This window comes from Mustela nivalis (genome assembly GCF_964662115.1).
Source record: "Mustela nivalis genome assembly, chromosome: 15".
Classification (NCBI taxonomy): Eukaryota; Metazoa; Chordata; class Mammalia; order Carnivora; family Mustelidae; genus Mustela; species Mustela nivalis.
Window position 1 is genome coordinate 57,639,230 of NC_139034.1, and position 26,697 is coordinate 57,665,926.

Consider the following 26,697-nt stretch of genomic DNA (forward strand, 5'->3'; position numbering starts at 1 on the left):
TCCATCCAGGCTGAGCTAACAGTGGTTCACAGTGGAGGGACAGACAGCAAGGGAAGTGGTGAGAAAATGGAACTTTCTGGATATAATTTAAAAGGCACAGTCAAGATGATTTGTTGATGGATCTAATGTGGCATGTAAGAGAAGGAAAGCAGACACGAATGCATTTTATGGGTTTTGGCCACAGGAACGAGAAAAAGAGAGCTGCAGTGAAACAGGCTGTGGGTGGGGGATGCTTCAGAGAGCAAGAGCTTAGTTTTAGACATGTGAGTTTTGAGCAGCTTATAGGCATCTAAGGGGAGATATATACATGAATGTAAATGTCCAAAGCTCAGGGAAGAGGACAAAGCAGATAAAGAAAAATTGGAAGACAGTGAGTCTAGATGTCAGAGCCAGGCATAGAGAGCTAGGCAAAGAGAGTATCTCTAGGGACCAAGCCCAGAGGCACACCATGTTTATAGTCTGGGAAATGCAAAGATGTGAGCAAAGGAAAATACAAGACCCAGGGTCAAAACCAGCTGAGAATGGTATTCTGAACCAAGTCAGAAAAGTTTTCAAGAAGAAGCGGGTAAACAACATTAAGAGGATAGGTGATTTTGACAGTAAGTTTCTAGGGAGGACTTAGGGCAAAATTCTTACTGGAGCAGGTTCCAAAGAAAACTCCAGAAACAGAATCCAAAACACTAGGTGCAGGAAACCTATCAGGGCAGCAGCTGGAGGTACAAAAAGTAAGTCAGGTAAGAGGAGGCAGCATCAAGGGCACAATGGAAGAGTCTGAACTGACCCAGGGACATGGACAGTCCACCTCAAAGGGAAAGGCCAACTGTAAAGGCACAGGTGCAGGAAGATGGGGTTGGGGGGGCATGGAGAATTTCTCCTCTGACTGCCGTAAGTTCCTAAGTAAAATAGAAGGAAGGACCATCAACTGAAGCCATGATGGGGACGAAGATCAGCCGTGTATGGGACCACGGTGCAATTCGAGGCTGACTACAGGCAAAATTGTGAAGTGAAATTATCTTCAGACCTCTCAGGCCACACTTTCTATGCTCTGATGATGTTGCATGTGACCCCTACAACCCCTTCATGGGAAAAACGTGCACTTTAATCTAAGGCTGAACTTGAGAACTCATGTATCAGGTGAAATTCAAGAACCTAATAAAGGATTTCTACAAAAAACCTAAACTTAACATCATAGTTACTGGAAAGTAACTCAAAACATTCCCACTAAGATCAAGCACAAGGCAAGGATGTCCCCTCCCACTACTCCTCTTTTTAATATCAGTCCTTGCTAATGCAATAGGGAAGAAAAGGAAACAAAAGGTATAAATTTTGGGTAGGAAGAAATAAGACCGTCTTTGTCCTTAGATGACATAAAAGTCAATGTAGAAAATCTGAAAGAATAAAAAAACAAAAACAAAAGAAAAGAAAAACAAACAGAAAACCTCACTCTCCCAGAATAAGTAATTATATCAAGGTTGTAGGATATAAAGTTCATATACACAAGTCATTTGCTCTGCCATATGCCAGCAATGAACAAGGGGAATTCGAAATTAAAAGAAAATACTATCTATATTAGCAGCCCCCAAAATTAAACACTTAGGAAAAAATCTAACAAGATATGTACAAAGTTTATATGGGAAAAACTACAAAACTCTGATGAATCTAATGAAAGAAAAACTAAATAAATGGAGAGCTCATCCATATTTAAGATTAGAAAGACTCGGTATTGTCCAGAGGTCAGTTCTTCCCAACTTGATCTACAGATTCTATTCAATCCCAATCAAAATCCCAGAAACTTATTTTATCGACATTGATAAACTGATTCTAAAATTTATATGGAGAAGCAAACAACTCAGAATAACCAAGACAATACTGAAGAAGAGCAAAATTGGAAGACTGACACTTTCCAACTTCTTACTGTATAGCTACGGTAATGAAGATAATGTAGTGTTAGTGAAAGAACAGACGAATAGATCAATGGGGCAAACAGACAGCCTAGAAATAAACCCACATAAATATAGTCAGATGATCTCTGCCAAAGTAGTAAAGAAAACACAATGGGACAAAGATGGATTCTTTAACATATGGTACTGGAACTGGACATGCAAAAAAAAAAAAAAAATCCTCTAGCCACAGAATACACCCTTCACAAACTCAATGAACTCAAAATGGATTATATACCTATATGCAAAATGCAAACATATAAAACTCCAAGAGGATAGCATAGGAGATTTAGATGACATTAGGTATAGTGATACCTTTTTAGATACAACATGAAAGAAATAGATACAACATGAAAGAAGAAAGAAAGTAAGTTTAGATACAACCTTTTAAGATACAACATGAAAGAAATAATAAGCTAGACTTTATTAAAATTAAAAACTTCTACAAAAGACATTATTAGGAAAGCTATCGACTGGGAGAAAATAATTTGCCAAAGATATTCTGCTACAGGACTAGCATCCAAAGTATACAAAGAACTCTTAAAACTTAAGTATCAGAAACAAACAACCTGATTTAAAAATGGCCAGAGACCTTAATAGACACCTCACTTAAAAAAGATAAATAGATGGCTAATATGCATACAGAAAGATTTTTCCATACAGAAAGATTGCACTAAGGAAATGCAAATTACATCAACAGTGAACTACCACTACCTAGCTATTAGAATGGCCAAAATCTGGGACACTACCAACAACAAATGCTGGTCAGGACGTGGAGCAGAGGAAATGCTCGTATACTGATGGTAAAATGCAAAATGGTACAGCGGCTTTGGAAGAGTTTGGTGATTTTTTTACAAGGTAAAAATGCTAGTTTTTAACAAAACTAAACATACTCTTAAACTACTATAGAGCAATCACTCCTTAGCATTTACTCAAAGGAATTGAAAACATCTCTGCACACAAAAACCTGTGCACAGATATTTATAGAAGCTTTATTCATTATTGAACTTGGAAGCAACCAAGATGTCCTTCAGTACATGAAAGGATAAATTGTGGTACATCCAGACAATGGAACATTATTCATTGCCAGAAAGAAATGAGCTATTAAGCCATGAAACCTTAAAGACATATTAATAAGTGAAAGAAACCAATCTGAAAAGGCTACATGCTGTAGAGTTGGAAATCTATGACATCCTGGAAAAGGCAAAACTAGGGAGACCATAAAAAGGGTCGGAGGAGACAGGGATGGTAACTGGGCAGAGTACAGAGAGTTTTAGGGCAGTGAAAATCCTCTGTATGGTACTATCATGATGGATATACGTCAACATAAACTTGTTCAAACCCAAAGAATGTACCACACCAAGGATGAACCCTAAAGCAAACTATTTACTTGGGAGTCATCACGATGTGTCAATGCAGGTTCATCCTCCAGGTAACAAACACACCATTCTCACAAGTCACGCTGATAATGAGGGTAGCTGTATACGTGAGGAGCAAGGGTATGGAGAATCTCCATACCTTCCTCTCAATTTTATTCTGATCCCCAAATTTAAAAATTAAGTCTTCTAAAAAAAAAGAAAGAAAGAAAAAAGAAAAGTCCGATACCATTTGTATTTGCTCTGGGAAACACTAGAGGGAGCTTTCCTACATAAACTAGTTTACCTAAGGTGGGGGATAAAAGGGAAAAAAGATATTAAGTCTTTTTTAATACTGAAAAAAATGCCACTCATTGTAAGACTACTGCTCCCATTCTGACCTACAAAATTAAACGGTGGAAAATAAATTAATGGACACTTCAACTGACCGGAAAGTTTGGCAATAAAATTAGTAAGTCTTCAAATAAAAGAATGAAAAAAGGGAGAGTATAACAAAATCAGCCCTTGATAACCTTGACTCTGTTAGATATTTTCAAACAGGACACAATAAACATGGGAAGAAAGGTCTTGGTCCATTATCATGATACATGAAAGTACAAAGCCCTCTAAACAAAATGCTAAAACTGGACACTTAGTAAGTGATCTTAACTTGTGAAATGCCCGAACTAATGAGGGGAGGACTTTTTTGAGCAAGGCTTAGTTGAGAAATGGAATGGGCCTGGGGACAAGAGGGAAGGGCTCAAAGGCCAAACCCAGAGGGACCCGGACACGACGCGCTCTGGCTGAGATCGGGAGATAAAGCTGTAATATTATCAGGAAGAAGAAGAAAAAAAAAAAAAAACAGCATGCCTTTCTCAGAAAACTATTTTTGTCCTGGCCTTCCTTATGATTTCAGATATTTATACCACCGCATCAGAATTTTTCGCCTTGCAAATGAAAATATTATATCCTTGAACTTTTTTTCAGAGTCAGCAGTTATCTGTACTAAATGTGCATAGGTCTCCCTTCTTCAAAGAAGAAAAGTCCTAATTGCTGGCTACTCGAGGATGAAAAGGAAAACATACATCCACTTCTTTCCGATATTAGGTTGGAAAGAAAGGCAATAGGAAGCAACCAGAAGCCTAAGCTCTGACCTCAAGCAGCATTTTGGAGGGTGAGAGAAGGGAACTTGCATGCAGTGATTATTCATGCTGGAGTTCCAGATGGCACTACCCCAACCCTGGAACCCCGGAGTAGAATTCAATTCCTGCAAACAACGTAAGTGTAATGGAGGGTCCCGACACAGTTGCTCCTGGTACCATGAAACATCAGTACATACAATAAAATCTTACAGCAACACTTGCATTTCTGGCCCTCATTCTCTCTTCTTATTTGTGACTATAGCAAAGATCACGCGGAAACGTTTCTGATCAGAGAATACTTTTTTCCAGAGCTGATACTAGCTTTTAAAAGATATTCTTCTTTGTTCATTAAAGATCAAAGACTGCCTTCCCACCCCCACCTCACGCACCTTATGTGGACTGGCTAAATGAAACCAGATAAACAGCATATAATCATTTACGTAACTCAAACCCATTTTTGATTGACTGTGGGAAACAACAGGAAGTTTGAGCCTTTGAGAATCTTGAAGAAAATACCCACTCTGTGCACCTCATGGACATTGGTCGAAACCAGATTAATAACTACAGTACTTCCAAAGCAATAAACCTCTACCTTTGAAGTCTCCAAAATGTCACCATGTTGCCTAAAAGCCACCTGGAAGAGTGCCCTGCCTTTGCCCTAAAATGTGCCCTCTAGACAGAGATCACCTATCCCCTTCAACACAACTCAATCACATGACACCATTACCTTTCAATTAACTGATCTTCCATGATTTTGTTAAGAATTCAACTTTGGGAACTCAATATATCAAAGCTCCCCGACCTCCCACCCAAACAAGTATTTTTACTTATCAAATTTCTTTATTTATTCTTATATCTTTATTTATATTTATATTTTTTATTCATATATATAAAAATATAGATCTATATATGTTTATTTATATATTTATTTGTATTTATATTTAATCTTATATCTTATTCTTTACTTATTCAAATTTTTACTTATTCAAATTTAAACATCTAACTGCCAAATTTTAATTCCTTGAAGAAAACTCTCACTTCAGAATTTTAAATAGAATATGTGACACTGAAACATTTTTCATGATAGAATAGTCTTCATTTTCTAATACTCAAAAGGCTTTCTTCTCTCTATTAAATGAATTTATGATTACAGCCAATGATTCAGTGCTGACATTACAATCAACATAATTGAAGATAAAAAAAATTTAGGAAATTTGTTCAATGGCTACTAATAATTTGCCTATATAGTATGATAATGTGGCCAGAATTCATTTTCATAAATACTCAAAAAAGGAAATCTGAACTGTGTCTTGGCAAATTTCTATCTTCAAAGTCAGAAAGCAAATTTAAAGCAAACTAGTGATCCTTGTTTTTTTAATACATGGACTGCATTCAAGAAAGGATAAGATGAGGGGTACTTCGGTGGCTCAGTCAGTTAAGGGTCTGCCTTGGGCTCAGGTCATGATCCCAGGGTCCTGGGATTGAGCCCTGCATCAGGCTCCCTGCTCAGTGGGGAGCCTGTTTCTCCCTCTCCCTCTGCCTTCTGCTCTCCCTGCTTATGCTCACTCTCTCTCTCTCTCTGTGTCAAACAAATAAAGAAAACCTTTTAAAAAAAGATAACATTATTCTTACCATAAGTCATTTGTGAATGACCTATCAGCTGAATTAGGCATTGTTTTTATCTAAATAGCACCAGCTTTAATTTAGGACAAATGGTTCTAGAGGATGCTGTCAATTCTTGCATCCTCCTGTTGGTCCAATCTCTCCAGCCCCCACAAAGTAGACCGCAATACAGGACCTCTCACATTAAAGTCCAGTGCACAGTACAGGTTTGTTTTAAAACATCGTCACATCATTAAGTATCAAAGACAAAGGTTCCTTCTATCTTCTTGTTCTGAATTTGAGAGGCCTTGACCCCACTGTCCAAATAGTGGCAAATGAATCCCAGGCAGCAGGACATGAAGAAAGAATGAATATGGAGGGGAAAAGAAAAAAAAAAAAAAAGCAAGGGGCATGGCCCCCACAACACACACATACACACATACACACACAAATAATGAACACTTTCATTAAAAAGCTGCCACACAAAAACTCTACTTACATCCCACTAGTCAAAACTAGAGGAATTCCTAGCAGCAAAAAAGGCTAAGAAATGTAGTCCTGACTCTGAATGGCCATGTACCTAGAGCAGAATTCTATTACTAAGGGAGAACAGAAATCAGGAACAAAAGGCCATAACTGTCAACGATCCATCAGAGAAAAAGCATCAGGCAGAGCTCTTCAACAAAGAAAACACTAGGGATAGATATGTCAGAGTATTTAAATCATGGAATCATTCTGAAAAGAAAGGGCTCACATCAAAGCTGCAGAAATAGGCCCTTAATAAAGATAAGACTGATCTAGGGTGCCTGGGGGGCTCAATCAGCTAAGTGTCGGCCTTTGGCTCAGGTCATGATCCTGGGGTGTTGGGATCAAGCCCTGCTTTGGACTCCCTGCTCAGTGGGGAACCTGCTTTACCCTCTGCCCCTCTCCCTGCTGGTGCGAGCATTCTCTCTCTCACGTAAATAAATAAAAAATATTAAAAAAAAAAAAAAGATAGGACTGGTTCAATTGTTCTAAAATTTTCCCAAGCTGAAGAAACCAAACCCCTTCTGATGAACCCTCAAAGAATGTCATAGGACTATAACTTCTACTCAAATATAATAAAGCACTTGTGATCATTGTATCAGCAAGCTGCACCTACGTTCCTCACTGAAATTTTTAAGTATTTTTTCCAAAGATAGTCATGTTAGTCTGGCGGCCTTTATGTAAACTTTTATATGTCTATAGAGATAGCAATGGGACAGCAATCCACAAATAACCACCAAAAACCTATTTCAAACTGTGATAGGCTCCCACCTGTATTAATCTGGTGCAAACACAAAGCAACCAAGACCAATTAATAAATAAAATTAATATAAAATATATTCTTAATTATGTTTCATCTTGGAAAATATAGTCAATTGATTCCAGTATAACAAACACAGCAAACAGTTACCTTTTAAATCAGCATTTATCTCATTACAAGAATTTACTGAGCAGCTGGGAGTTAGCTGTGTTGTCTGTAACTTTGTATTTTAATCTATTGGATTATGTATTACATAGATGCCTGACTTTATAAGCAGTATGCAGTAGGTATAATATAAACATTTGTGGCTGATTTAAAGTGTGAACATTATACCTTCATCGTAACACAGGAGGGTCCTCCTGTTCCTCCCCAGCTGCTAAATATCAAAAACTAATCCCAAGGTGGAGTGGAGCACCTTGAACTTCCAAACAGAGTGAGGCAGCTCAATGTCAAACATGCCCCACATTGCCTCTGGGAAATACAGCACTTATGAGAGCTGAGGTCCTACAAGAATACCTGCTAATGCCATTTGCTTTCATACTTTTTTTTTTACAACCCCTCAAAAAGGAGAGGTCTCTGCATGTGCTCTCTACCTACAAAAGCATTCTTTTCAATCATGTAGAACTGTCTAGTCTTTATTTGTTATCTCCTAGTCACAAGTGGCTACTAGGCACCTGAGATGAGCCTAAGACAACCAAGGAAAAAATTTTTAAATTTTAAAGTAGTTTCAATTAATTTACGTGCACATTTTAAAACAGATTCCCTATTCAGGTACTGGAAAACTTTAACATATGATTGGAACAAATTGTGTATGCCAATCTTTTTTCTCAACTGTTAACTTGAGAAATGAACTCTAATGAACCCTAAATATAGATACAGTATTTCCAGTGCAAATTTAGCTTCTGAATTGAGATGTGCTGGAAATGTAACACACCTAGTGAATTTCAAGGACTTCCTATCAAAATGTAATATATACTCATTAATAATTTTTTATTCTGATTACATGTCTAAATTATAACATCTTGGATATAATGGGTTAAAGAAAATATATCAGAATTAATTTCATCTGTTTGTTTTGCCTTTTTTTTTTTAATTTTATTTATTTATTTGACAGAGAGAGAAAGAGATTACAAGTAGGCAGAGAGGCAGGCAGGGTAGGGGTAGAGCAGGCTCCCTGCCAAGCAGAGAGTCCAAGGCGGGGCTCGATCCCAGGACCCTGAGATCATGACCTGAGACAAAGACAGAGGTTTAACACACTGAGCCACCCAGGCACCCCCTCTTTTTGCTTCTTTTAATACAGTTATTAGAACGCTTTAAATACATATATGGCTCACATTATATTTCAATCAAACAGCATTGCTTTCAAATCTAGAATTCTAATTCTGTTCTCCACATATTCTTCAAAATCAAATTACATGACATGAACTCTATGCAAATCCTATCCTAAATTCTTTAAGTAGAAATTATCTCACTCCCACTCCCATAGTAAGCACTAAATAAATATTTATTAGATGAACTGCTAAAACATTGTTTTTATCCTCATGATACTTATTACATTCTGACCTGTATATAATCCATCTTCTTGCTTTGTGTCTCCTCTAAGATTCTAAATTCCTTGCCTAGTACTCTCTCTCATCTCATTATGTATTTCCTGGGCACACAGTCTGTCAACTTCCCTGAACTACTCTTTCTCATCTACTGTTCCCCATCATTTAAACCATTTCTAAACTTATCACCAGTGAACTAACATACTCCTTTCTGGACAGCCCTGAAGCATTGCATCAAATCAACCTGACAGGAAATTTCCAGTGTCTCAAATATTCGACTCCAATTTGGCAAAATGAAAAGATGAAGGAAAAAAAATAGTAATAACAACAATAAACAGAAATAAAAACCCACTGCAAATCATGCAAATATGGGACCAAAGACTTGAAAATTGAATTACAATAAAAGACTCTCTTGGGGCACCTGGGTGGCTCAGTTGTTAAGCCTCTGCCTTCCGCTCGGGTCCTGATCTCAGGGTCCTGGGATCAAGCCCCAAGTTGGGCTCTCTGCTCAGCAGGGAGCCTGCTTCCCCCTCTCTCTCTGCCTGCTTCTCTACTTGTGATCTCTGTAAAATAAATAAAATCTTTAAAAAAAAAAAAAAAGACTCTCTTACACAGATACCCATTAAATGGTTTTCTTATGATTTATCTACAAGTCTGTGGGTTGGCTCAGAAAAAAGAATTTAAGGAAGAATATTCCTTCAGGAATGCCTGGGTGGCTCAATTAGTTAAGCGTCTGCCTTTGGCTCAAGTTATGATCCCACGGTCCTGGGATTGAGTCCCACATCGGGCTTCCTGCTCAGCAGGGAGCCTCCTTCTCCCTTTGCCTGCTGCTTCTCCTGCTTGTGCTCTCTCTCTCTGGCAAATAGATGAAATCTTTTAAAAAAAGAATATTCCTTCAACATTTCTGAAGTAAACAAACAAAAGTAATGTTTAAATTTAAAAACAAATTCCAGGGGCGCTTGGGTGGCTCAGTGGGTTAAGCCTCTGCCTTCGGCTCAGGTCATGGTCTTGGGGTCCATGGGATCAAGCCCCACAGCATCGGGCTCTCTGCTCAGCAAGGAGCCTGCTTCCCCCTCTGTCTCTGCCTGCCTTTCTCTGCCTACTTGTGATCTCTCTCTCTCTGACAAATAAATAAAATAAAATAAATAAAAAATAAAACAAATTCCAGTATGGTTTATAGAACCTATGAAAAAATCTTTTGAAACCTCTTTGCCTTTATTGAATATTTCTATAAATTTGATGACCTGTAAATACTGGATAAACACATATGCTCTCTTTTAGACTAGTCAATAGAATGTGACAAACAAAAAATAAAATCACTAATAAATCCTCTAGGCAAACTGTCTCAAGGGCGTATCAGTAGCTGGCAAGGGGTCCTGAGAGAACACGGAACAAGGTAGAAGAATTAAGCCACTCTGCTCTTCAGCCTAGGAGCCCTTTGGCCCACAGTTTCCCCTAACTAACACAACTCCCCTCAGTGAAACTTCCCTCCCCCGCCCTTTCTGAGGAGTCCTTGACCCTTACAGCCCAGTAACAGCAACACAACCCTCCACATCACCCAAAGCACTCAGGGCTTCCCCGGGAAGAGCACTCAACACTGCTATATTTAGCCATCCCAAGGCATCTCTCTCCCACAGCTGTGTCTCGCCCCTATCCGATCCCCAGCAAGAGGCTTACCACCTATGGCTCACACTTAATACATGTTTGCAAAACGAATGAATGAATGAATGAATGGATGGATGAGCAAACAAATCAAAGAGAAAACGGTGACTCTGCTCACTTACCTAAATCAGAATACTAAACAGGTTCTTGCCTGAACTCAAGAGTGTTTTCACTTGGGAAATCAGTATGAATGAAATTACGGAGGCCATCTGAGAAGCAAGTGCCCACTCCAAAAAGAAAAGCTGATAAGAGCCTTTGCATGACCGTTGCGAATTTAACTACACGAACAATCTGTAACTGAATATCCGGGAAAGTTAGCTCTTTCTAACTAATATTTGCTATGCACTTTCTGCCTTTCTAGTTAAGAATAGCTAACATTTATCAAGTACTTGTTATACTCCAAGCACTGTTCTAAATGCTTTATATATTTTATCTCCTTTAATCCTCGGAACCATCCGTTGAGATAATTCTATTATTATCTTCATTGTACTGATAAGAAACTGCCCTAGATTCTGCAAATGTACCTAACCCACTCACTAAATCATCTTCACTGAACCAAGAAAGTGAAGATGACAATTTTCAATATTGCCAGAAGGATGAGATCAAAGACCGTGAGATTATCCTAAAAACTGACATCAGAACGCTCACATCCATGAGTGTGCTAGCTTGTGATAGTGTGCACCATAAAGCCACCATGTCCTGCAATGGTCTTCAACAATCTACAGTATTTCTATAAACATCACTGTAATTCCATCTTCTAAGGCTTATTCATAAATACCAGAAAGAAAACAAAAGGATTAGGAAAGCTGTCCCCATAGGGCTGAATTACCAAACGTCTGATATCAACATCTACTCGGTCAAGTTACCAGTATCACCTTCTTCAACAGGTAGGATTGAATGACCACATTAAAGCATCTGGCACTAAATTTATTTTTTTTTAACATTTTACTTACTTATTTGACAGACAGAGATCACAAGCAGGCAGAGAAGCAGGCAGAGAGACAGGAAGGGAAGCAGGCTTCCCGGTGAGCAGAGAGCCCAATGCAGGGCTCGATCCCAGGACCCCAGGATCACGACCCCCGCCGAAGGCAGAGGCTTTAACCCACTGAGCCACCCAGGCGCTGGCACTAAAATTAAATCACAAATCATAACTATCATTTAGCATCTCTAAAAAAGAATGCACTAGAAGAAGTTTGTTTTTTGTTTTTTTTTTAAAGATTTTATTTATTTATTTGACAAAGAACACAAGTAGGCAGAGAGGCAGTCAGAGAGAGAGAGGAGGAAGCAGGCTTCCTGGCTGAGCAGAGAGCCCGATGCGGGGCTGGATCCCAGGACCCTGGGATCATGACCAGAGCCGAAGGAAAAGGCTTTAACACACTGAGCCACCCAGGCACCCCATTATAAGAAGTTTTTAAAAACACATTATATAGGTTGGGTTATGGACATTGGAGAAGGTATGTGCTATGGTGAGTGCTGTGAAGTGTAAACCTGGCGATTCACAGTCCTGTACCCCTGGGGCTAATAACACATTATATATTAATAAAATATTTTTTTAAAAAGAACACATTATATACTTCTTATATAGTTTCACATGTTTTTATAAAAATGACACATGCTATAAAATAATATGGTTTTTATGTTGCTTTTCTGTTTTTAATGACACAGCCTCCCTTTCAAAGAATAAAGTCTTAAAGACAAATACATATAAGGAAATACCCAGGCAGAGATTACCACTACTGAAATTTTAGTGAACACTCCTCTAGACAGCTCATGTGCACATGTATTAGTACAGGTATAAAAAAATTTTTTTATTTTGCTTTTAACTGAGAACTCTTAGTGATGAAGAATACAGTGACCACCAGTAGTGTTTGGTACCAGTAGGGGGTCTGGGTGGCTCAGTTGGATAAGCATCTGCCTTAGGCTCAGGTCATGATCTCAGAGTCCCAGGATGGAGTCCCACATCGGGCCCCCTGCTCAGCAGGCAGTCGTGTTCTCCCTCTGCCCCTCCCCCCCACTCCTCCTCTCTTCCCTCGCTCTCTCTTTCTTTCTCGCAAAAATAAATTTTAAAAATCTTTAAAAAAAAAATCAATCAAGACATTGATTCATAGTAAGGCACAAGCTGTTTTATCTACCTTTGCTTTTGTACCAGCTGTGCAAATGTCAACATAGTGAGAAGAACATATAGTCTTTACATTATGAAGAAATTAGTTGGGAGCCCCACTGAGAGTATCTCAGGGAGCCCACCGTTCTGCAAGCACATCTGAAACCCGTGGTAATAGAATATTCCACCATGCCCACAGTAATAAAGTACTTAACACTGACTTCATCTCCACTGCATTTAATTATCTACTAAACTTATGGATATATAAGCCATAATCAAGATACAATGCCTTCCATACAATGCCTTGTTCATACAGGCTCCAATGTGTGCTCCTCAATTTACTAGCTGAATAGCCTTATTCAAATTTATATTTAACTTCTCTACAAAGTTTCTTTCCTGTAAAACACGGTTTAATGACACCTATTCAAATGATTGCTGTAAGGATTAGAGAGTATATATGCTTGGTGCTAAATAAGTGCTCACCAAAGGTAATCATTGTTGCTTACCATCTATTCTGGGTCCAACTATTTTGGATTTCTTTTTTTTAATTGATACTGCAATATGGCAGACTCTTCTTCTCATCCTTCAAACAGGGCAGTGATATGCTTATTTGAAGCCTATCTTTATGACAACTTGAACCATAGGATAGATTGCCGCGAATATCCACCCCCCCACACAACAGCCTGGACCTGCTTCTGTCAGTCATCTACCCTGCAGCCAAAATGAATTGTAAACAACCTTGAAAGGAGATTTAGAAAAAAAGACAGAAGCATTAATCATAGTTTTTATGTTTCCTATTAAAGTCACAACCACATCTCTTTCCTGTGTACTTTTATTAATCTCAGAGGCTACTATTAGGATTTTCTTTCTTTTTTTGCGTCTTCAGAAAAAGCAGTCTATAACATACTAGTTCATAGAAAAGCTTAGTTTTATTTTACTATTGTATTTCCAGAGTTGGTTTTCATTTTTTTCTTTATTTAGCATAGCTATTTTATTTATTTGTGATTTTTTTAATTTAAATTCTAGTTAGTTGATGGTTTTCATTTTTTTAATGTTGTAGACTATGAGACACACTTAAGCAAACTAAATACTGTAGAATTAAAAATAATTAATCATTCCATAATTTTAAGAAATCATTCATCAATTCAGGAATAACAAGTATTATAATTTATAAACCCAATTTTTAAAACGCAATCAATTATGTTATAGTCTGATTAGACCAAATATAGGCCAAATACCAATTTTAGGCATCAAGACAATTGTGACAGATGGAGATATGGGACAGCAGAAAATGTGGGCAGAAAAGTTCTGAAAGTTAACAAATTCTAACAGAAAGACTGTGGAAAAGTATTAGCAGATCAGAAATCTGGGTTCCTAGAAGTCACAAAAGGAATAAATCCAGAACATGATTGATTAAGCCAAAAACTTAAAATGAAAAGGTCCAAACAGAGGTGAAATGGAAAGTCAAGTCTAATGGTCAGAAGGTTCTGTATCCAGGAGATGAGGAACAAGTCTATGTCCAGAGAGATCAGAATGTGAAATCAACTGAGACATGGCTTTCTCTCACTAACCCAGCACCAAGTTTCAAGAATGTTCGTAAGATGCTACCCATTCTGACATAGGGGACTCCTCTTGCCATCTTTTTTTTTTTTTTTAAGATTTTATTTATTTATTTACTTATTTGACAGACAGAGATCACAGGTAGGCAGAGAGGCAGACAGAGAGAGAGGAGGTAACAGGCTCCCTGCTGAGCAGAGTCCGATGCAGGGCTCCATCCCAGGACTCTGGGATCATGACCTGAACTGAAGGCAGAGGCTTAACCCACTGAGCCACCCAGGCACACCTTCTCCTGCCATCTTCAGCAATCTCATTCACCTTTGGGATTTTCATCTCATTTACCAATATCCCAGAATTAAAATGTAATCAGTCAACATGAACAAGAATTTAACTCTAACATTATGCCTTACCAACAGTAATCCCTCAAGGTTTGGAGTGAATGCTTAAGGCTGTAGCATGTGAACTTCAGAGAGATTTGGCTAAGGCCACCCTCCCCCCAACACACACACACACATGCACGGGCACATACACATACACACCTTGAACTTCAAGATACCATTGCCTCTTAAGGACAGTGCTGTAACAATTCTCCCTCCCTTCTCCTCATCAATTTTTCCTTCTCTACTTTATCTTCCCCATTGGTTTATAAACATGCTATTTTTTTTTCTCTCATCCCAAAAGAATTCTCTTGATCCCAGTTCTCTGGCTATCACCGCAAATTCTCTCCTCCAGTCATAGTTAAACTCCTTGGAAGAGTTGCCAGCACTCACCCTCTATTATCTCTTCTCCCTTTGCTTCTTGAACTCACATCAGTTTGACAACCGCTTCCCTCACGCATCAGAACAGACGCTGTGGCTGCCCCATTGCTGAACCCAATAGTTAATTCTCAGTCCTTCTCTTTCGAGACCCTGGTCATGTCTCCCCTTTTGGAATGCTTTCTTCCCTCGGTTTCCAGACACCACCCTGTCCTTGTTTCCCTCCACTTCCCTGGCTCTCCTTTCCCAGTCTCCTTTGCTGATTCCTTCTCATGTCCCACATGGGATCTACCTGAATCTACTGAGGGCTCCATGACTGGTCCTCTTCTCTCTTCTGCTTATACCCACTCCACTTAGTAATTTCACCCGGTCTTGAAGCCTGCAAAACTCTACACTACGTGATGCCTGCTCCCCTCTGAGCTCATCTCTTACCACTCCCCCGTATTCAGTTGGCTTCAGCCAAATGACCTCCTTAAGTCACCTTCAACAGACAGATAGGCTTCCTCCTCAGATCCATGAAACACCTGCCCCTCTCCCCCACCTTCTTTAGATCATCCCTCTCAGTCATCTTCTCAGTGAGAACTTCGTTGGCCACACTCCCTGAAACTAATTCTCCTTCACCCTTTCTTCATTCCCTCCTCCCCACCCCCATTCTACATAATTTTTCTCGTTAATTAGTATTGCTATTTAACATACTATATATTTTGTTTCTTACTTGTATTCTACTGTTGTATTTTTATTGGTCTTTCCACATTCAAATATAAGTCTCATGAAACCAAAGATTTTCCTTCCCCCCCCCCAAGGATTTTCAACAAACAAGAATTTGTTGAATAAATAAAAGACCGTATTTTAATAGGCACACCTAATGAATGACCACAAAAATTGCCATATTTAAAAATGGAAACCGTGGGTTCCAAATAGGGCCATAAATATCACCACATCCTTCTTCACATTTTATTTCCATTTCATCGCCAAAATTCATTCTCCATCACAACCCTCAGTGGGTCATTTCTATAGTTTCATTAATTCTCTGGTAATCTTAATCCAAAGACAAAGAAGGTTCCCTGCAGCAGACGATGCATTTTTAGCTTCATGGTACTTATGAGACCTCATGGCATAAATTCTTAAATGTGCTTCTATTCCACTTCAGTATCTCACTGTCCCTATATTTATCTTCTCATACTCGGCTCTAGCTACCAAAGACATTCCTCTCCCTTTCTCTAGAGTTAATCCTTCATTTTTACTGAGCCCCTAATCCATTTCTACTTCACTGGGACTCCAAATTTTACCTTATATCCTCTTCTTTAAGACTTCCAGTCATTTCTTCCCTGTGGCCTTCATCTCTTTTGTAATTATAAAATATACAGTATTTAAATTTAAAAAATAAATACACACCCAGCATATTTGTTTGATGTTAAGACTCAGTTTCGGGGGGGGGGGTACTCAGTGTTGGTTTTACTCCCCTTTGCTGCCAACCTCTGAACACTCAGGGGATAGCCATTTCTCAGACACCGCTCCAACACCTGCCTCCTGCTTCTGACCTCCAATTTCTGTAATGTTCCACTTAACCACCTTTTTACTATAACAATATTTTCTTGGCTTTTAATATTTAAATAATAAATATTACGTAGGGTTTATTGTGTGCCAGGCTCTGCTCCAAACATTTTGCAAGTATAAATCGACAGATATCTTTTGCGCCACTAGAACTACCAGATAATGACTACCCACTATCGGCCACTTAGCTTGTGCTACACAGGCCATCTTCCAGTGCAACAACACAGCAGACTGGGTTGACCCTGACCTGTCCCAGTCCTTACTCCCAAAGTTATCCATAGGCATGATGTGAAAAGGTTGTCAGGTTGTGTTGTAGGCAGTAGTTTGATGACTTGCAGTGTGTTGGGGGGGCGGTTGCTCATTTTTAAGTCTGAAAAATGTCTTGGAAACATGGGTCAAATATTAGAAGGAACTTTATGATACAAAGAGGGAACAGACTAACAGAGAAATCTGTAGGTTTCTACATTCTTGGGTAAAGTCCTTAAAAGGTATAAATAATAGCCTTTCTACTTGCCTAGAAGATGAGTTAGTATATTGAATTAAAGGGAAATAACAATAGGTTCAGAACAATACCCAATTGATTTCATTCAACAAACACTTACTGAGCAATTATACGTGCAAAGCCCTTGCTAGATTTGGCAGTAGAGGGAAGGAAACCACTTCCTTCAAAAAGACCACATCCAGTAGAAAACTTACTAAATACACATTGATAGAGTGTAGGCACTAAATACAGAGTCTGCCCATAGAATTGCATGTATTATAAGATAATTTCATCAAATTTTAATATGCTTTTCAAAAAGAATGCTGCCATTCTTTTAAGTGTAAAGTAATCTTGTGAGACAAGTTTATGGACAAAAGTAGAAGTTCCCTAAAATTCCAAGAAATTGCAACCCTGCAGGTACATTGCTGGTCTGTATCTACTCAGTGGTGAATTAGAGCTCAAAAGAATACATCTATTGTTCCTTCTCCCCAGGGACTCCTCACCACAGAGGCCGTGGCTCTTAACTCTTAGAGTAGCTCAACGGGAAATCGTATAAAAAGCTAATTTCGACTAAAAAACGCTTTTTGCATATTTTTTAAGTAAGTAACAAAGTTTCCAAGTCACCATAAGAAATGCATTCTTGCACCTTTGCAGTAAAAATACCTGTATACTAGCAAAGACCATTTATAAAGATTTTTTTGTATCACTTATTAAGTTACTAGATATAGCAAACCCATAAACAGTTTATGAAGTTCACAACCCACTAGAGGGGAAAAAATGATACATTGGTATGTACTGCAGCTCTGGAATCAGTTAATGTTTGTGTTCTTTCCATTTTATTTATTTATTTTTTAAAGATTTTATTTATTCACTTGACAGAAAGAGACAGAGTGAGAGGGGGAGCACAAGCAGGGGGAGTGGGCGAGGGAGAATCAGGTTCCCGCTGAGCAGGGAGCCCGACGCGGGACTCAATCCCAGGACCCGGGGACCACGATCCGAGACGAAGGCAGACGGCTAATGACTGAGCCACCCAGGTGCCCCTGTTCTTTCCATTTTAATTGGTTAGTTTATATAAGCTTCCTCATTTATATACAGGATCAGGTTATTTTTGCAAACCACTGACTGGACTTCCTGACAGAGCGCCTCGCTGGTCTCATGACCTGCTCTTAATGCAGTTCCTGCTCCCAAACAATGTTTTCCACAGGGTTATTTCACAGGCTTATAATTTATGTAAATGGTGAATGCTTAATCCAGTTTCCTTCATTACAATCCACCAGTGCCAAATCTCATACCTTCAGAGGTGTACAAAAAACTCAGGAAAGCCTCACAGACAATGTCATTCTTTACACTAAAATAATAAAGCACATTTTTTCTTTCAGGCATGACTACTATTAATGGAGTTTATAGCTCAACCTTTTATTATCTCAACAGCTGTTTCAAAGCAGGGGTGATAGAACTGACCTACAACCACCACGGCTGACCTACGACCACCACAGCTCTTACGGACTGTGTTTGAAAAAGATAAATCTCAAGTTCACCTGCACAGAAAAACCTTCCTGAAACAAGAGTTTTAGTAATCTGACCATGTCTCAGAAAAAGAGCAAAGAAGACTCTTAAACAGAAACTAAATGAGGACACTCCAAACATTTTCATGGTTTTTCTTTTTCCTATAAAAGAAGTACCTGTTGGGGGGGCGCCTGGGTGGCTCAGTTAGTTGGACGACTGCCTTCGGCTCAGGTCATGATCCTGGAGTCCCAGGATCGAGTCCCACATCAGGCTCTCAGCTCCATGGGGAGTCTGCTTCTCCCTCTGACTTTCTCCTCGCTCATGTTCTTGCTCACTGTCTCTCTCTTAAATAAATAAATAAAATCTTTAAAAAAAAAAAAAAAAAGGAGTACCTGTTGGTTTCGCAATAACGATTGCCATCTAGGGAAAATTTCACAAGTTTGTCATTTAATGTAATTAATTATCAATAGATAAACCCAATAACTAATATCTGATTGCAATTTCTACAACTCAAAATTATGAATACCAAAAAGATTTTAAAAATTAAAACAACAAACATAGATGGGGGATTAACAAAAAAGAAGTAATCACATCCCTTACATGCATTTATGGCATAATTAGGAGATAATACTCTGAGAACTTAGGTATTTCTTCTCCCACATTGTTTAAAAGAAAAAATTGTGGTCACAGAATAGACACATTTTCAGATAAGAAAAGATTCAGAAGATTTACCTATATAAGGATTTTGGAGAAGTTATTTAAAGATATACTTGAGCAAAACAAGAGTAAAATAAGAAACAGGAAGTCATGAGATGGAGGAAATAGTGAATCCACCCAGAGGGCTGTGCCCCAGACAACGGCGCTATGGGGCCCAGCTGAAACAAGTTACCAGTGGCTCGAGCTGAGGGGTTTCCAGGAAACCAAAGGGCTTCAAGATTAGTTAGTATGGCTGAGATACAAGAGGAATTTAAGGACAGGATTAAAACAGAGAAAGCAAAAAAAAACAAAAAACAAAAAACAAAAAAAAATTGGTAGGGACTTAAAATTTGAAATGGTCACATTTTAAAATCAACCTGTGACTGTGAAATGAACTAGAGGATTGTCACAATGTAATGATCAATTTTAACAACATTAAGTAAAAAAGTAGAGTAAGTGGAAGGAAGAAAAGAGATAAAGCCAAAGAGAGTAGAGCAGATATACACATGTGAAGAGATGCTGTCTACAGCTGACAGGAGAGAAACGGAGGCAACACGTAGAAGACGTGAATATAGTCACAGAACCATACGGAGTGGAGGGGCACAGTCAGGGAGAGTAAGGCAGGACCAGTTTCCTGTCCTTTTACTTTCTTTCCTTCATTTTTGTTTTGTCTTTTTTAGTCTGGGTCTCTTTGAAATTTGGACTTGCTTTCTTTGAAACGCACCCCTTAGTAAATGCTGACCTTTCCCAGAAAACTTGGTCCAAGTGAATAGTATCAGAATCTACCAGTTACCTAAACCAGAAACACCTAGGAATTAACCAGAAACACTTAGGAATGACCCTGGCGCAGTGGATTAGAGACTGCCTCAAATTCTCAGTCGTTCTCTCATTGGGAGGTGAGGGTTACCTGCCTCCCTTTCAATCAGGGCTTGCCCTTGGACAGACAGAATGCAAAAGAAGTGGGAGAGCCGTGGAATGCCATGCTGTGAGGGAGCCTGAACCAGCCAGGCACCTTAGGGAGGGGAGATAAGCTGTTCTCACCAAGGAGAACCCACACTTCAGGGCAGTGAGTGCGTATGTGTTATTTGAAGCCACTAAGTTTGAGGGTGGTTCGTTATGCAACAACTAATACAAAATCAGTATCTAGAAATGGGTGATGCCAAAATGATATGGCTTCGGCTTTGGGTGTGGGCATTGGAGGGTGGTATCAAGCCAAGGGCTCATAAGAGCTGGAAGGACAGTGAGAAAATTTGTTGTCAAAGAGTGACAGAAAGGAGACAGGAGTTGTGGTGAAATGTGTTTGTGGTCACGTGCACAGTAGAATGCGTACCTAATGAACTTGTGGGTCAGGCTGAAGAGATTCCAGAAAGAATGTTAGAAGTACAGCTGGCCTCTTTTAGGGTCCTGTGATAAAATATGGGAGAAACAAGATAAGCTAAGAAGACCCTGTTTGGTTCTCAAGCAGAAATTAAAGGAAATTTAAAGAACCTAGGACTTTTTGGGTCCAAGAGTAAAACTGCTTCTCATCTGCAATTTTCCTCAACAAAAGATTCAAAGTGAAAAACAGCTTCATAATCTCTGGGCAGAGACCAGAATTGGGGTCTGTCAGTATAAATGGCTTCAAGAAAGTAAGAACTCTTTTCTTTTTGAAACTCCAAAGATCTGAGGGCCTGCTTCCTAGACTCCCTCAACTAGGTGAAGGGCCTTCTAAGGTGTTGTCCCAGGCCAACCTGACAGCTAGCATGAAGTAGAGAAGGGCCAGTCCATCGCAAAGATATTTCTGGGTGTGACCTTTGTCCAACAAGGTATTCTGTAATTTGATATCCAGGGAGCCCTTAAAAATTTTGTAAGCTATACCAGCTCGGACTAAAATGAAATGAGACATTCCAAAATGAAAAGAAGCTCGCTGGGACCCCCAAATTCTCGGGACAGGAAGCAGGTTGAAAAAGCTATTCTCATCACACTGGAAAGAAAGGATGACCCAGAAGGTAGAGCCTGAGAACAACAGAAAATCATTCCTAGTGAGAATAGGGCTCTACTCAGGGAACACTCCCTGCCCCCCAGGACAGGTGGGACGGGATTGGATTTCAGAATTGCTAGAGACCGGGTTCTGAAATCTAGTCGCATATATCCTGCCACAAATGAACCATGTGAACTTGAGCTAGTCACTTTAAACCGGCTTTAGTTTCCTTTCCATACAATATTAGTGTTAGACAGGAACTAGATAATGTCTCAATCTCTCATTCACCTTACATTGGCTGTAATTCTCAAAATGCTTGTTAAAAATTAGGTAATAAAAGTAGACAAAAAATATATGTTTCAAAGGAGAAGTTACCCACACCCCCCCTTCTCCCTGGTCCCAGCCCTATATTCATGGCTGCTTGGCAATGACAGCTTGTCTCCAGATCACCTGGCCTCTTCTGTTCACAATCTGTCCCCTTTCTTCCTCACAGGTGACCCATGAGCTATGTATGAGTTGGGGTCTTCACAGGCAAGGATGACCTCTCTAATATCTACAGTCAGTGAATAATCCTAAATGGCCTCTACAGTAGGCAGCTTTTTTCAGTAGCTAAAAGCATGATTAGAAGGAACCCAGTACTTTATCTTCAGAGACACAATCAAATCTTTTCGATCAGGAGTTACGTAGAAAATTTAAAAATATAACACTCTGGCAATGAGAAATTCTCTTATCAATAATTAACAAGAATTTACAGATTATTATACATTTTCTCACCCATAGAATGCATCAGGCTTATTTCTCAGATAATGAAGATTTTTTTTTTTTTGGACTTTAAGGTTTTTTACCTGCAGACAAATAAAACAAACAAGTTCAAACTAGCTTTAGAATGTGTCTATGAAACTGGAAGCCATAAGAAAGACTACATTGTAACCTCCGTGAAGACAGACACTTTTTCAGTCCTGATGGCTAGATTATCTGTCAAATTAATTGATGAATTAATATGAAGTGAACATTAAAGCTCTGAGGTATTACTCAGATCCTGAAAACCTGTTGACTTTGGTGGAAATGAACACTTCAAAGAAAAATCCTGACTCGCATCTCCTAAAACATGGAGATCTTGAGCTGTTCCTTCTCCATCTATTGCAAAGCTATTTAAATGACACCAGGTATACTCTGTAGGATGTGGAATAGTCAGCCAACAGTGTCCCAAAGTCAAGGTTATACACAGCATGCTTTCTAGCAGACTCATTCTTATTTACAGATTGGAGAGAGGGAGTTAAGTAATTTTAATAGTGAACCATTTAGAACATTTTTATTCTTTTTTTTAAATAATTTTTTTAAGGTTTTATTTGTTTGACAGAGAGCGAGAGAAAGCCCAAGCTGGGGGAGCAGTTGGGGGGAGGGAGAAGCAGGCTCCCCACTGAGCAAGGAGCCCGATATGGGGCTCGATCCCAGGACCCTGAGATCATGACCTGAGCTGAAGGCAGAGGCTTTAACCCACTGAGCCACCCAGGCGCCCCAAATCTGCAATCATTCTTAATACACATCGAAGCTTCAAAGTAGTTACGAATGTGTGGCGGCTGTAAGGACGCCACTCTCCTTCTCCCCACCTTCACTTTTCTCTCCCATAAGCATTGTTGAAAAATTCAAAAGAAATGAATAGAACATTTCACAGAACGTTTCACCACTCTTTTTCTATAAGAACCAGCCATTTACAAAATGACTGTAGCATCATAATTGCTTCCATTCTCAGGCAAGAGATTCAAAGAAAAAATACATACTATTTAAAGTATGTATTTTAGGGGCACCTGGGTGGCTCAGTGGGTTAAGCCGCTGCCTTCGGCTCAGGTCATGATCTCAGGGTCCTGGGATCAAGTCCCGCATCGGGCTCTCTGCTCAGCAGGGAGCCTGCTTCCCTTCTTCTCTCTCTGCCTGCCTCTCTGCCTGCTTGTGATCTCTCTCTCTGTCAAATAAATAAATAAAATCTTTGGGAAAAAAAAAATAAAGTATGTATTTTAATTTCCTAATTCCATTTCCCATTTAAAAGGCCATTTGTCTACCTGACTCCATATATTTTATTTGGTATCTAGAACTTCTACTTTAAAAACTATTTTCTATGTGCTCTTCCGCCCTTAATGTAGACACAGACACAGGTAACATGATCTGTGATGCAAAGTTTTCTAATAAATTTTTCAGTATATGCATTTTAATTCAGGTAAGCACAGAAGGGTAGAATGTACAAAGAATGTAAAAGAGAGAGACAGGGAAGACTTTTTACAGAAATAGGGCTGACACACACTGTTACCTTACTTTCAGGTGTACAATGCCACAATTCTGCACATTACACTATGCTCCCCAGCATGTAGCTACCATCATCACCCCCCAAAGCCACGTTATTAGGTAGATTCCCCATGCTGTTCCTTTTATCCTCATCCCCATGACTTATTTATTTTCTACTTGGAAGTCTGTACCTTTTAATCCCCGTATACCGCCAAAGCACTCAAGAGGAAAATAGAACTCATGGAGTTTTACACACACACACACACACACACACACACACACCATGTGAACTTCTGTCACTGGCCAAAGTGAGAGGAAGCTGTGAAGCACCCCAGCCATCAGGCCCTCGGGGAACGAGGTCCACAGTCTAGTTTCACATTATGTGTGGCATCTGTAGTCAAGGGGAAAGGACACACAACCCCCCTGCCCCAGGGCCTTTCTCTTCAGGTCTGTTCCAAGCGGCAGGTCCCAAAATAAACCAAACCAGGAGACTGAGCTGCCTTTCACCCATGGGTGATGACCTACTCCTGGCCCACAACCAGCTATCACAGATCCAAGGTCAATGCACTTCCAATTCCACATCTTCTACCGCATGTTCAGCTTTACATTCTTACTCATTTTATTTTTCAGAAAAAAGTTTGTGGGTTTGGGAAGCGAGTATTACAATAGTTATTGGTTTTAATTTCATAGCAGTAACAAAAATCATTTGCCAGCAAATAGCTTTTCATCATTAACTAAACAAAATATGACTACAGGCTCTAGAATATTGTTCAAAGTACACTGTAAATGCTTTTGTGGGTTTTTTCACATATTGTCACAGGGTGACAAAACTTATTTAATTTTGGTTTGGTGACTAGCTTAATGAATACTGGCAAGAAGTGTAAATAATTTTTTTAAAGATTTTATTTATTTGACAGAGAGAGACGCAGCGAGAGAGCGAACACAAGCAGGGGGAGTGGGAGAGGGAGAAGGAGGTTTCCTGTGAAGCAGGGAGGCTCGATCCCAGGACCCTAGGATCATGACCTGAGCCGAAGGCAGACACTTAACGAATGAGTCACCCAGGCACCCCAGGAAGTGTAAATAACTTTGTTAAACACTCCAACATTTCCACAATTCACATGTTGTGCCAAAATAATTAACACATATACAAAGAAAATGATTTATTACTTGCTAGTACGTGTTTGTTCTCCCATTTTATTGAGGCATATTTGACATACATTATTGTATTACTTCTAGGCTTACAACATGATACTCTGATTACTTACTATTATTTCTGTATCTCTTATGATACAAATTTTATATTAGACACTGGTGGTATAACTATAAATGAGAATAGGCTTTTGGGAAAACAACAGGGCAAAATGCTTAGTATTGTCATACAACTCAACCTGGTAAGTCTAGTTTTAGGAATCAATTCCCCCCTACATCTCAACAAAATAAATACAGAAATATATTTATAAAAATTATTAAATTATTATTAAAAATAAACTTTTTAAAAATCATTTTTAGATTTTTTTTTAAATCTCACCCCCCCTTTTTTAAGAGAGAGAGAGAGGAAGGCAGAAGGAGACGGGGAGGGAGAAAGAATCCCAAGCAGGCTCCACACCTAGTGCAGATCCTAACATGGCGATTGATCCTACAACCCCAAGATCATGACCTGAGCTGAAAGTTGGACACTTAACCGACAGAGCCACCCAGCTGCCCCTAAAAATCCCTTTAAAACAGGGATACCGGGGCGCCTGGGTGGCTCAGTGGGTTAAAGCCTCTGCCTTCAGCTCAGGTCATGATCCCAGGGTCCTGGGATCGAGCCCCGCATCAGGCTCTCTGCTCAGTGGGGAGCCTGCTTCCTCCTCTCTCTCTGCCTGCCTCTCTGCCTACTTGTGATCTCTCTCTGTCAAATAAATAAATAAAATCTTAAAAAAAGAATAAATGAATAAAATAAAATAAAACGGGGATATAAGTAAAGGATATAGCTATTCATCAAAGTATTACTAATTATTAGAAATATAATATGTGATATATGTGTGTGTATATATATATACAGTATCTGCAGTATATATACATATATACAGTAAATATATAGATATATATAGAGAGAATATATACAGCATATATATATACACACATATATATCCCACATGAAAGAAATAATTCATGAATTATATAGCATATTTATTCTGAGTAGTAAATAATCATTGATTGTTTTAAAAGATGACACAATAAGAAACAAGACAGAACTATATACATAATATTATTACACATTTTAACATTTTTTAGAGTAGTTTTAGATTTACCGGAACGATGTGAAGATAGTATAAGGAGTTTCTATATAAACCAAACCCAGCTTCTCCTATGGTTACCATTTTTCTTTGGCATGGTACATCTGTCACAATCAGTGAACCCATACTCATACATTATTATGAACTAAAGTTCATGCTTTCTTCAGATGTCCTGAGCTTTTCAAAAACGCCCAGTCCTGTTCCAGGACCTCGTCCGGGATACCACACAACACTTAGCCATCTTGTTTCCTTAAGCTCCCCTGGGCTACGACAGTTTCTCAGACTTCCCTTGTTACTGGTGGCCATGACAGTTTCGAGGCATCCTCATCAAGGCATTTTGTAGAATGTTCCACCATCGGGATTTTTCGGATGTTTTTCTCACAAGTACCCTGGGACGATAGGTTTGGGGGAGGAAGATCACAGAAGTAAAGGGCTATTTCTAACAGTTCATGTAATAGAAGGCAGGAAAATAAAAGAAATAAAATGTTGATAATTAACTGGGGTTATGACAGCCTGTGGATAATTTTTTTCTCCTCTACAATTTATCAATTATTTAAGTCACCACTTAACAAATATTTCATTAAAACCACTGTTTATGACTATCTAAGGAAATCACCGAAAGAGAAACCATGTAGTTAAAAATGGAACAACAGCAGAAATATGTTCATTTGGTGACCCACCTCCCCAGCTCAGGAACGGGGTGGCTGACCTCGTCTACCAGCTGCTGTCTCTCCTCCAGGTCACCAGCAGCCGTGCAATTAGGTTGACAGCTGCGGAAGGACTTCTAGGTACTGGCGTGTGTATTTAGGCTAGAGCTAGAGAAGGGTAAACTGGTCGGGGAGGCTCGTCATTCTCCCTGACATCTTTCTTGCATAAGGCCAATGTCTAACACCCTTATGGACACAAAAGGGAGAATTTGGCCCAGTGAATTCTCAGCTAGATGAAAGGAAGATGATAAACTATTAGGTAGCACAATAAAGCTGAAGACAGGCATA

The 26,697-nt window shown here is 39.2% G+C and overlaps 1 protein-coding gene across 5 annotated transcripts in view; it reads right to left on the reverse strand.

The window, feature by feature from the left end:
* TBC1D4 (TBC1 domain family member 4) overlaps positions 1–26,697 on the reverse strand; it is a 192,459-nt gene that overhangs the window by 80,742 nt on the left and 85,020 nt on the right. The window contains exon 1 of one of the 5 annotated variants that reach the window (XM_082701240.1): positions 16,236–16,445. The exons of the other annotated variants lie outside the window; for them this stretch is intronic. The gene's annotated coding sequence lies outside the window, so the exon portion shown is untranslated. Of the gene's footprint in view, positions 1–16,235; positions 16,446–26,697 lie in introns of those variants that run through there. 5 annotated transcript variants of the gene reach the window in all.